The sequence below is a fragment of the Priapulus caudatus genome, unplaced genomic scaffold (genome assembly GCF_000485595.1).
Source record: "Priapulus caudatus unplaced genomic scaffold, Priapulus_caudatus-5.0.1 Scaffold1228, whole genome shotgun sequence".
Classification (NCBI taxonomy): Eukaryota; Metazoa; Priapulida; class Priapulimorpha; order Priapulimorphida; family Priapulidae; genus Priapulus; species Priapulus caudatus.
In genome coordinates, this window is record NW_014578289.1 from 37,680 (window position 1) to 49,765 (window position 12,086).

Sequence of the window (12,086 nt, forward strand, 5' to 3'; positions counted from 1 at the left end):
AAAATAAATATACAATTATATATTTATGTGTCAGTGTGCAGCAGCTAGCGTGCGGTATACACTTGTGTGTTGCAGATAAGCATTTGACCGGTATTTACACTCATAGGGTCTATGTCCCCCAGGGTACTGCCGGAACGTAGGGTACCCTGGTAACTATCTGATATGGTTAGGGTTAGGGTTATGGAGTAGGCGTAGGCGACTCCCTAGACTCGTTAGTGGAGTAGGCGAGGTACGGTCCGGCATATTAGATAGTACCAGGGTACGTTCCGGCAGTACCCTGGGGGACATAGACCCTCTCAGCTATACTATGTCATACAATAAGATCACATTCATATGCTATGTAATACAATAAGATCACATTCATACACTATGTAATACAATAAGATAAATACAATAAAATAGTTTCCCATATTCGCTCGTGATCGCTCAACATATGCTGAATGTTCACATAATTATACGGCATTCAAATAATTAAACAGAACGCAACAGTTGTAAAATGCAGCACGACCGAATTTCACCCACCTTACTCTGGGTGCGCACATGCAGCCACTGAACATCTACGGTTAGACTACGCCGTTAGAGTGTTAATAGTGCGGTGTGTTAGAGTGTAAGCAATGAAAGATTTGTCCGTTACAACGGCTTACTACACCATAAATATTTATAGGGTGGGTGGGCTCTATTGAATGAATGTGTACACGCTCCGTTGCAAATGAACGTGACGATAAAATGGTGCATCCACGCATCAGCACCGAAGCAAAAGGCAGCAGCATTTTCACGCTGTACAGACTTACCTGCAGACAGTGCGGGCGGTTCACCTGCCAAGGCGTGGACCAGTGCACTCGCGAGTCTTATGAAAGCAAGTCGGGAACCACTCTGGCCATCTAGCTAGGTCAGTGGTCCTCAGAAACTCTACGGGGACATTGTGCGTGGCTACGGGTCCATGCACACACACAGACAGTCACACACACGCCCTATATAATAGCGCGCTACACGCACGCACAGTCGATCATCTCCACGCTACGCGCCTCATATCGTCACACCGAGGAACACGTTAGAAACAATCTCAGTTTGTACATGTATGCTCCACTCGCTAAGAAAGTAAGACACCTAAACAGCCATTCGTAACAGCAGGGTGAAGACGTGCGAGATATTTACGTGGTCTACTTACGTCCCCCCTCGCTCGTCGATGGCAGAAGACCAATATTATGATACCTGTCTAAAATAGAATACTAGAAGTACTACTACACACACATATATACAAACACATATTTCACATGTATCTGTGATTCTACTCAGCCACTTTCAATGATTTGTGCATGCTCACATCAGTAAATATATTATAATATTGATTTTATTAGCAAATTATGAGCTTATATATGCTCATCATTAGTGCCTTGATTTATTTCTCAATAAACTGTAGCTGTATCTACTTGATTGGCTCCGCCAGGCGTTGATGGAACACAAACGGTACGATTGTGAGCGCAAAGACGTTGGTGCCAGTCTTGCCATCCACCTGAAAATATTTTCCCCCATCTCCTAGATCCTCTTCGCCTAACGATCAAAGGCTACCAAAAAATACGATCAAAACAGCACATTTCACTAAAATCACTCCGCGACCGTTTCTCGATTACAACGTGAGTTGAAAGCAGCACCGCAGCATCTATTTTGCCCAATGACGATGACGATGACGATGACGATGACGATGACGATGACGATGACGATGACGATGACGATAGCATCAGGCATCAATTCACGAGTTCTCCCTCTCCCTCTCTTCATTGTCACGATGCCATTAGATAAAATCTCGCGGGACTCGATCATTTTCAAACAACGAACGCATTTACTTCTGAAAGTGCTGACATGATGCGCTAGTTTGAGAGCGGGAGTGGTTTAAGCTAGCGTCCCTTAATATAGAGGGAACTATATATTAAGGGACTCTAGTGGGTGGATAGGCGGCGCCTGCCAACATAAAACCACTAGTAATCCTGCCGCGCTATGGGACCGCTTCTCACCGGAGCGAGGAAGTTGTGCGCGCATCCAGACGTCACGTTGTGCAAATATGATTCGCCTGTTACACGGGCAGTCGCAGTTCGAAAACTAACGTAGCGTCTCGGTAAGTTTTGAGTTGAAAGCGATGACAGAGGAAGTTCTCTTGAACGGCCAGCGTAATACATAATTGCGTCCCAGTGTGCGCGTGCATGGATCTGTGCGCGCGTGTGAGTGGGTGCATGGATCTGTGCGCGCGTGTGAGTGCGTGCATGGATCTGTGCGCGCGTGTGAGTGCGTGCATGGATCTGTGCGCGCGTGTGAGTGCGTGCATGGATCTGTGCGCGCCTGTCAGCGCGTGCATGGAATGGATCTGTGCGCGTGCGTGCGTGCGTGTAACTGTGCGAATGACGTACAACGTAAACCGTAGACTTTTTTGGGTCTCTGTTCGACTGGCGACTGATTTTTTTGGGTATTTATTTCATCTTGTTTTCATTCACTCCTGACATCACGCACATGCACCCGCGAGCGACAACCGGAGGGGGAGGGGAGGGGGAGGCAGAAGGCAGACACCACTCTATTGCCACATCCCTAATGCCTGCCTACATTCCACTAGGCGTGCGTACGCTGTTACATACATTAATAAGAAGCCGGGGTGGCCGGCTGGCTTACGCTAACGAACTGCTGCAGCCTGGCTCCTTAGGCCCGTCTATTTATAATTTTATCAGCCCCTGATTTTATGCGATATAATATGGTGCCTGAAGTCATCACCTGCTAACTCCCCACCAGAGCAGGCGTGCCCATGCTGCGCCGAGAGCTCGTGTGTGCGTACGTGCGCGCAGGCGTGTGCGCGCGTGCGTGCGTGCACTGATGTAATGTACTGCCCCATAGCATTTACAAACACTACCCGTACCGATTACAGCCGGCACGGCATCAGAATGCTGTACATAAATGAGCAACATGTTCTGCACATTTAATTTTCAGCCACTGAAAATATCAGGAGTGAAGACTGACTGCTCAATACTATTTGCCGGCCAGCCGAAGATCTCATATATGCGTATTTCAGTTTGAACAATGTTATGAATGTTTTCTAATTTAATTTGTGAATATTATTTGATACAGCATGCAAGCAGACATGCGTGTTTGACCCGCAGGAGTAAGCCATCGCTAACACTATCATGTGCTCGCTCGCACTTTATCCACTATACAAACTTCACGTAACCTCTACGTACACGCAAGTACGCAGGCGGTCTCTGGCACACGCACCCACGCACGCACGCACGCACGCACGCACGCACTTTGTTAGTAAAAACATTGTTCATAATGAGTTCGATTAGAGCGCGTTTCTATAACATGATATTATATATGATATTATAACATGATATTACATTATATAACATAATATTATAAGTAATGAATAGGTAAGTAACATAATAGATAAATAAGTAAATAATACCAAGATCTAATTACACCTTATTATAGCTAATAAGAGCTAGTAAGGTGTAATAAGCTCCTGATTATAATGAATATATAAGACGACAGAGATACAATAACGGCACGACAGCGCATGCGCGCTCACAGAGCTACCGCTACTGCATACATAGGTCACTCGCCGCGTGTCTGTGTGACCACTGACACTTGCACGGCATGTAACCTCGCGTGACGACGTTAGCCGGCGATGGCCCCATATCCGCTGATTAACTCCAACTTATCGATTTACTCGTGCATTTCTCTCGGCGACTGTGCAGCGCGGTGAGGCGCACTTGACAATAACGTGACATTGCCACTCCATAGAGGGCAAGTGACTGTCAGGCCGATCAATGCAGCTCGCGGCGCGCACGCGCTGGGCCCGGTGGGAGCGGCAGCACCCGAGGCATGCGGGGGGAGGGAGACAGCAGGCATGCGGCTGAGGAGCAGCGAGGCTGCGGGGGAGCGCGAAGCATGCAGCGCAGCATTGCGCGGGAAGCGGAGGCACGAGGCATGCGGGGGGAGGTGGCAGCGAGGCATGCGCGCGGCGGGTGGAGGAGGCACGGCAGCAAGCGTCATGCGGGGGAGGGAGGCAATGCCAGCGAGGGCATGCGGGGGGAGGGGAGCAGCGAGACATGCGTGGGAGGGAGACATGCGCGAGCTGCGGGGAGGGGAGGCAATGCAGTGAGAGGCATGCGGGGGGAGGGAGGCAGCGAGGCATGCGGGGGGAGGGAGGCATGCAGCGAGGCATCGCCGGGGGAGGAAACATGCAGCGAGACATGTGGTTGAGGAGAGGCATGCAGCGAGGGCATGTGGGGGGCAAGCCTCCTGGGAGAGCAGCGAGCATGCGGACCGGAGGGAGCAGCGAGCATGCGGGGCGGCGGGAGGCATGCAGCGAGGGCAAACGGCGGGGAGGGCTGAGGCATGCGGGGGCGAGGGCAGGCATGCAGCGAGGCATTGCCGGGGGGCCAGCGGAGCCCCAGCGAGGCATGCGGGGGGAGGCAGGCTATGCCACGAGGCATGCGGTGGGAGGGGACGGCGACCGCGACGCAATGCTGAGGAGAGTCGGAGGGCAGCGAGGCCGATGCGGGCGCGGGGAAGAGGCACGCAGCGCAGGCAATCGGGGGGGAGGGACGCAGCGAGGAGTCTGCGGGGGGAGGAGGGAGGCATGCAGGAGGCATTGCGGGGGAGGGAGCAGCGAGCATGCGGGGCGGCAGCGAGGCACGCGGGCGGGAGGGAACATGCAGCGAGCATGCCGGGGGAGGAGACATGCACGACTGCATGCGGGGCGGAGGGAGACATGCAGTCCGAGACATGTCGGTGACGAGGGAGGCATGCAGCGAGCGATGTGGGGAAGGGAGGGCAGCAGGCCATGCGGGAGGGAGCACGAGCATGCGGTGGGGATGGGGCTGCGCGACGGGCAGAACGGCGGGGGGTGAGGGAGGCATGCGGGTGGAGGGGCATGCAGCGAGGCGATGCGGGGGCAGGGAGGGAGGGAGCAGCAGGCATGCGGGGGGAGGAGGCCCTCGCAGCGAGCATGCGGGGAACGGGCGAGGGTAGGCACGCAGCGAGGCATGCGGGGGAGGGAGGCAGTCGAGGCAGCGGGGGAGAGGCAAGCGAGGCATGCGGGGGTGAGGGAGCGCGAGGAGCGGGGGAAGAGCACGCACGACGGCATGCGGGGGAGGAGGCCAGCGAGGCATGCGGGGGGAGGGAGACATGCAGCGAGGCATGCGGGGGGAGAGAGGCAGCGAGGCATGGGCAGGCAGGTGTCACACGAAAGACTGTTATTATATTGCTAAACGACGTAAACGACAACAGCAACTTATATATAATGCGAGATTGAAACACGATCGTGGCATTTCGTCAACGTACTACTACAGGCATAATAGCGTAATCCAGGTAAAGGAAATGAAAGGATTTTTGCGACGTAACAATCTTAAATCATATGGCGCTCCCGCGTCGCATTTTTTCTATCGTCATTTCTACGCAACCATACGACCACACATGCAGCTGTATGCACACACGCACGCACTCACGCACGCACGCACGCACGTCTTACAAACAGGAGGAAGCACCATCGAACGAGATCAGCACGGAAGGTCTTCATGTTAAACGCTCTCATCATGTTGTTGCATTTTTTACCACCACCGGTGCTGCTGGTGTAATCACTGCAGTGAGCAGTTGTACGCACGCTCGAGTTACGGCTACAGTGCCAGTCTGCCAGACTTAGATCTACAGACCTAGGGACCATCAGTTTCCCAACGATGCGTTAACAGTCGACTAGCCGTGATTTAGCAGGCTACATAGTACGAATATAAGTATAAAACACGGACCAAAACTTCGCACACGCGCTAGCAAGAAAAATCACTCGTTATGACATGTGCCGATCTTAGGAAACTAGTAGGAAACTTTTTTTTCTAATGAGACAATCTATACCATGCCTATCGACCATCCCAGTGTTAACTTCACTGCAACCACGCCGAAAGTGAAATAGACAAATAAAATGTTCTGCTATTAGTCTGACTTGGGCTGTGAGGGCTAAACGCCCGCGTGTACGTACGTACGTACAATGCCCGCGACCGTTTCTCGGGGTTAGTTTTCCGTGGCCACGCCACCGCACCGCGCACAGATGCGCTTATGCGTGAAAAATGCGAGAACACGAGAGAGAAGAAGCATTAACAGGCAGTCGCGGGGGCTGCCGACAGCAAGCTCACTACTAACTGTATCACTCAGAGACACACGTAAACATAGCCCCAACGTATTACGCCGTTAGTTGACTATAGCAATACCAACCGATAGCATGAATCCTTTCCCCCTCCCCCCAATCTACTGAAGCGCAAGCTGTAGAAGTGTTATACGGTATTTCTTGGCGTGAAATACGCCCCCACGCATAAGACCCACCCTCAAAAAATTTAGAAAGCACAAATCTGAACAAAAAATGGTTTGAATATTGTCATATTGATCGCATTATTGAATGTTGTTCTAAGTTCCTTTAACTTCATGAGCATGAACGCATCTGTACAATCAGGAGTCACACAATAAGTAATCTGTAATAATTATAAATAAAAATTATTATTACTATACCAATTCTACCTTACCCCTGATATAATACTGTATAGATATCCTTATGCTATCGGTTATTTTGCTCGAAATGCTTTCCTCAAAAACTGCTCCAGCCATTTGACAGGCCAGATATATATAGGGGTGAAGCACGAATACCAATCATATAGTGGCATCTCGCAGCTGCCCACATGTCTAATATGCCAATATGATGCGGCAACATCATTCGCTATCAGCCTCCCTCCTCCTTCTCCTCCTCCTTCTCCCCATCTTTATCATAAACTACTGTACCTATGTGTACCAATATATATGATGGCAATCTTATTCTTTTCCGTCTTCCCCTTCCCCTACCATTCACTTCTTCTTTCGTATCCCAATTTCTTTCTACTTGTCATCCTACTCTTTCCCTTCTCCTCCTCTTCCTCATCCTCCTCCTACACCACCACTACCCCTATGCACATCAATTGAAAGTACGCTTTTTCGCTGCCGTCCCCCTCATACTGTTCCTTTCTTCTGCTCATCCCTACTCCTCTCCCAACAACTCCACAACTGAAAAGCACGGCAAACATCACTCACTACATGTCTAGAATGGTTAGGGGAAGCCGCATGGATGAAGCTAAACATACGTCACACAGTGTGGGTGTGTGAACTCCAGACAAGTTCCACCCTACGTAAACATTCGTGGGTATGCGTGCACTAGACGAGGAGATAGGCTGTCACGCGGCCATGCTCGCGATTACGCGCCCAAACATTAAAAAACATCACACACGCACACCCGCACAACGTCAACACGTCACGCACACTGCGTATACGAGCAACATAGACAAAACTACATATAATGCCGTTTTATGCATATAATTATCTTTTGTCATATATATAGGGAACTGGTAGATCCGTTCGTATCAGGAGTAGATAATAGGGAATTCCCTATTATCTACTCCTGGTTCGTATTCACACTAGTGCGCCCTTAGTGACACTTTCAAGTGGCAGAAGTTTACATTAACTAGTGATGAAAATACAAGTTCGAAAGACAACCTAGCAACCTAGTTGACCCTAACAATTTTTCCGCTATCGTAAACCGAGAAATATACGTTTAGTGAATGGTTAATAGGAACGCAAAATATATCTATCAGTGAAATTGTTCACAAGTGCATAGCTGCCACAATAAACTTTGTACACTGTCATTTATACAAGCATTTTATAAATACTACTGCGTGAAACCAAGTTACACGGGAATATAACCGGGTCACTACATAGATAGTATTTATAATCTATTACACACGCGTGCACTGTACATGTATGTACGTTGTCATCAGCAGTCAGGAAGTAACACACACGATGATCATACTGCTGAACAACGTTTTTAGAAGAATGAGGAAATGTTTCAAAGCATCGATATATACAGTGGCTAGCTAGATTTTACTATGACACGATGTACACGTAGTACCACGACGTTGCAAACCTGCATTCTCCTAATCTCAGCCTCCATGCAAACTCACACCACGACGGGTAAGAGAAAACAATGGAGTCTAATTACTGTTTTCCATCTGCTAGAATTGGACAATTACCAGATCTCTTTATGTTGAGTTGACAGTGATGCATAATATATGTGCAGATACATGAATGCCTCGACGTTCCCAATACGGGGACGTAAAAGAACCACCGAGGGCGCAAAATAACTCTGGCTGTGACCACCCTCAGTGCCTTTCGGCTAAAAGGCTAAACTACCTGGCTTTACCCAAGCTAGGTAACACCCCATGGCTAGCTATAGCCCAAGCTATGGCAATCGAGCAACAAGATTTCTCTGCGGCCGTCTCAGCTAAAGCTGTGCCGTCGATCAACAGGACTTCTTGCCAAGAGATGCTATCCTGCACCATGTAGCGTCGTCATCCTAGGCGTAGTCCCACAGTTTAATATATATAATAGTATATGATATATATATATATATATATATATATATATTCTGTGTAATGCCCGTTTCAGGCTCTCCTAGGCAAAAATTATTAATTAAATTTTTAATTATTAAATTATTAAATTAATTATTACGGCCACGCTTGTCCTCATTTCGTCGTTCGATATAATAAACAGTATTGAGTATACACACATCAATGGCTAGCTACTGCTGCTTTCAGTCCTCTCTCTAATGTCTGTCAACGTCCGTAATAATGTCTCTGTGAATCTCAACCAATCTTTTACGAAACACTAAGCACTGCAATAATCTTCAGCGCCTAAAAATAGCCAGTAACTCTCCAGGTCGGCTTTGTATGAGCAAGCAAACACCTATCATAAGTTAACACGCGTCCACACGAACACATTTTGGGGATATACCAAACAGATTATCAAGGTGAGGATTAAGCTGTACATAGTTTCACTGTGCGCTGCCGCTAAAAAAAGGCAATTCATAAATTCTACAAAGAAAATACCAGAACCGCTATTGGCAAGTCGTATATATTTGAACAAGAGGCCTGGGTTAACATTACAAGATGAGAACCACCACCTCCCCCCCCCCCCACACACACAACCCGTCTGTGCTAATCCGGGGTCTGTTGTTCAAATATAATTTGTACTGCTGACCTGAATTGCTTCTGATACATCCAGATCCGGGGTAAAAAGCCCCACATTTATTAGCTTCCTAGAGCTTGACGGTACCTCCCTACCCGTCGCAGGGGAGGGGCCGATTTGTTTTCTCCAAAGTCCCCCACTGCAAAGGAACCCCTTATGGTGGATGCTGGCACTGTGCCAACAAAAACAATCGGAGTAAATTCCACGCCAGGTTTGCGAGAGGCAATCGTGGCAAACGTTACCGCACACTCTTTACTGTGGATCCCCTACTTATTCTACAAGCTTCTAAATTTTAATTTTGGAAGCAGCAATAGAATTTGACACTCACCCCTTCCCCTACACCAAAACCATTCAAATACGAAAGAAAAGAAACTGAAAGACTATCTAGGAGTCACGCTCTAGATGCTATCAAATTGTGTTAAGATACTTATAGAAATCCCAGGTTGTGTGCTTTCCTTGGTTCCGAGAAACGGTCACCAACCAGTATAGTCGTGTATGGTCAGGTCACGAACCTTTATAGTGTGGTTGACCATCTTAAAGCTGCCCTACCCTCACACCAAACAGCTTACCTATTCGCTCACCATTTACACTGTTGGCGCTGTGCTGGAGCAGGAAATACACATGTACATTTGAGTTTTAATTCATGTTTAACTGCTATAAAAGAACATAAGTCATTACAGCTCCAACAAAATAAAACTGCTGCTCTGATAGAATGGAATGATCAAAACATGCACCCATCTAGGTAAGCTATTTTCTGCGGTGATCAAGCAGCTTTAAGGGCAATGCTTACTCAATCAATGTGCCAACCTACTTATCCGCTGTCCATATAGACTTAGCATTCTCCCCACTCCAGCCCAGATCACAAGGATGGCACTGACAGAACACGGTGGAGTCTGCCAGCTAGTCACCACATACCATACTCTGCCCAGACAGTAATTAAGGGTCTTCTATTGAGAACCAGGCCATGAGCTTGCCATATGTGGATGAAGAGAGGCAGGGACACACTGTTTCACACATGCAATCGATCATCGGCGTAAGCGTTTGCATGGATGGTTTCATGTTATTCGGGCACTAATAAACAGATCAAAAGCTGAATGCTGACGTGTGTTCAATCAACTAAGCAAACTGCAGTTGCCGACACAGACTGTGGAAATATATTTTTTTCTCGTAGCAAATGCACATATGCAGCAACTTTCGAAATGACGAAATTAACCGTGCAATCAACTATACAAGTACATAAATTAAATAAGTTCACTGCTACTTCCGTTGTGTTTCATTACATTTTGCGCATTATAAAATGTCTTTTAAAACTATAGTAAAGATTTGGTCATCCATTCACATATCAAACCTGTCGATGTTTTTTAAGAATGTTTTTCGAGCAGTTGGACCACTGCCATTAGGTTATAATATATATATTGTTTACAGACAATATTATTATTTCTTTTTACACAAAAACACTCAATCTCAGCTGAAGCACAAGGCTTATTCAACAGTGGCATGGGGAGATTCAGTCAAAAAAAATTCATGTATGCCTTCTCTATAGTTCAAGTGTTGAATACTTTTGAATATGGTACTTACAACATACAATACATGGTATGAACAGTTTACTTACAAAAGACAAACTTGTCACCTCTACTTACTAATACTAGTACTACTAGTACTAGTACTAGTGGCACCTGGATTGGTACACCTGCATCACCACCATCAACAATAACAAGTCTTGTCTCTATCCATTCAGGTTGGATTCGCTACGACATGAAAGAAGGTTTGACTGAGCCTGGACTTTCGAGCAAATTTAGTTTTGTAAACGCCCCCTTAAAGATGGGAAATGCTATCCCCCGGGCGTGGAGGGACAGTACCGCAACGTGGCAGCACTAGTGTTAGGATCAGGGTTAGGGTTAGGGTTAGGGTTAGGGTTTTTGCATCATGATATCTGTCCCCACACCATAGATTAATTTTTGTGGATGACATCCCTATATATAGATATCCGATATATAGATATTTAGTGTTAGGGTTAGTGTTGGAGTTAGGGTTATGGTTACTGTTAAGTTTTGAAGTATACGTCAACTGCATCACGTGACCGTCCCTCCACGCCCGGGGGATAGCAACACCACTTGAAGATAGTGCCAGTCACAGGCACTTGGAATGTCTCAATAAAAAAATCTTAGTAACTATAAGTAAATAAGTAATAAAGTAGTAATACTAGTATAAGTAATATATAAAAAATAAGTAACTATAGCCCGCGTACGGTTGCCGCACTGTGACTATAGAGGCTAGAGATATAAATTGTCAATTGTGATGGTTGTTAAAACAAAGTTCCGATGCCAGTGGCGGACAGAGCAGTGTTACTAATGCTGAGAGGGTCTATGTCCCCCGGGGTACTGCCGGAACGTACCCTGGGTACGGTCCGGTATACCGGAACGTAGCCTCCCAGCAAACACGGAACATTCTCGTAACATTCGCTGGAGGTTCTAGTTTGGTTACATTAGCCAAAAATATTCTAAGAACATTCCCATATCGTTATGCATTCATTGGTTTTACTTATAGTGAGAGAGTTATGTTCTTGGAATGTTCGGAAAACGTTAACCGTCCTCGGATGGGTTCGAAACTCCTAATTGCCGTTTTTGTGATGTTGCAAACTATAGCACAGGTATCAAATGTATTTTTGTTCGCAGTGGCTACGGGTACGGTAGTCCATTTGCGCATGCATCGCTTTCCCACAAAATAATGTCGTTCACTAGCTATTAATTAATCAATTAGCTAGCCTACACTAGTTGTTTGGAATTGATTGTCAGTTCATAAACAGTTCAGTTCAGTTTGTTATTGAAAGCTAAAGGTTTTATACACCATAGATTAATTTATCTGTGTTTAGACGCTATCATATACGACTCGAGTCGCTTTATAGTTAGTGATAGGGATAGTTATACTGTTTGTACTTGTTTGTGTGTGTGTGTGTGTGTGTGTGTGTGTGTGTGTGTGTGTGTGTGTGTGTGTGTGTGTGTGTGTGTGTG

General features: G+C 47.0%; 1 protein-coding gene across 2 annotated transcripts in view; it reads right to left on the reverse strand.

Annotated features, from left to right (window-relative positions):
• Positions 1 to 12,086, reverse strand: part of LOC106815888 (USP6 N-terminal-like protein) — a 33,807-nt gene that overhangs the window by 20,855 nt on the left and 866 nt on the right. Inside the window, exon 1 of one of the 2 annotated variants that reach the window (XM_014820414.1) lies at positions 792 to 861. The exons of the other annotated variant lie outside the window; for it this stretch is intronic. The gene's annotated coding sequence lies outside the window, so the exon portion shown is untranslated. Of the gene's footprint in view, positions 1 to 791; positions 862 to 12,086 lie in introns of those variants that run through there. 2 annotated transcript variants of the gene reach the window in all.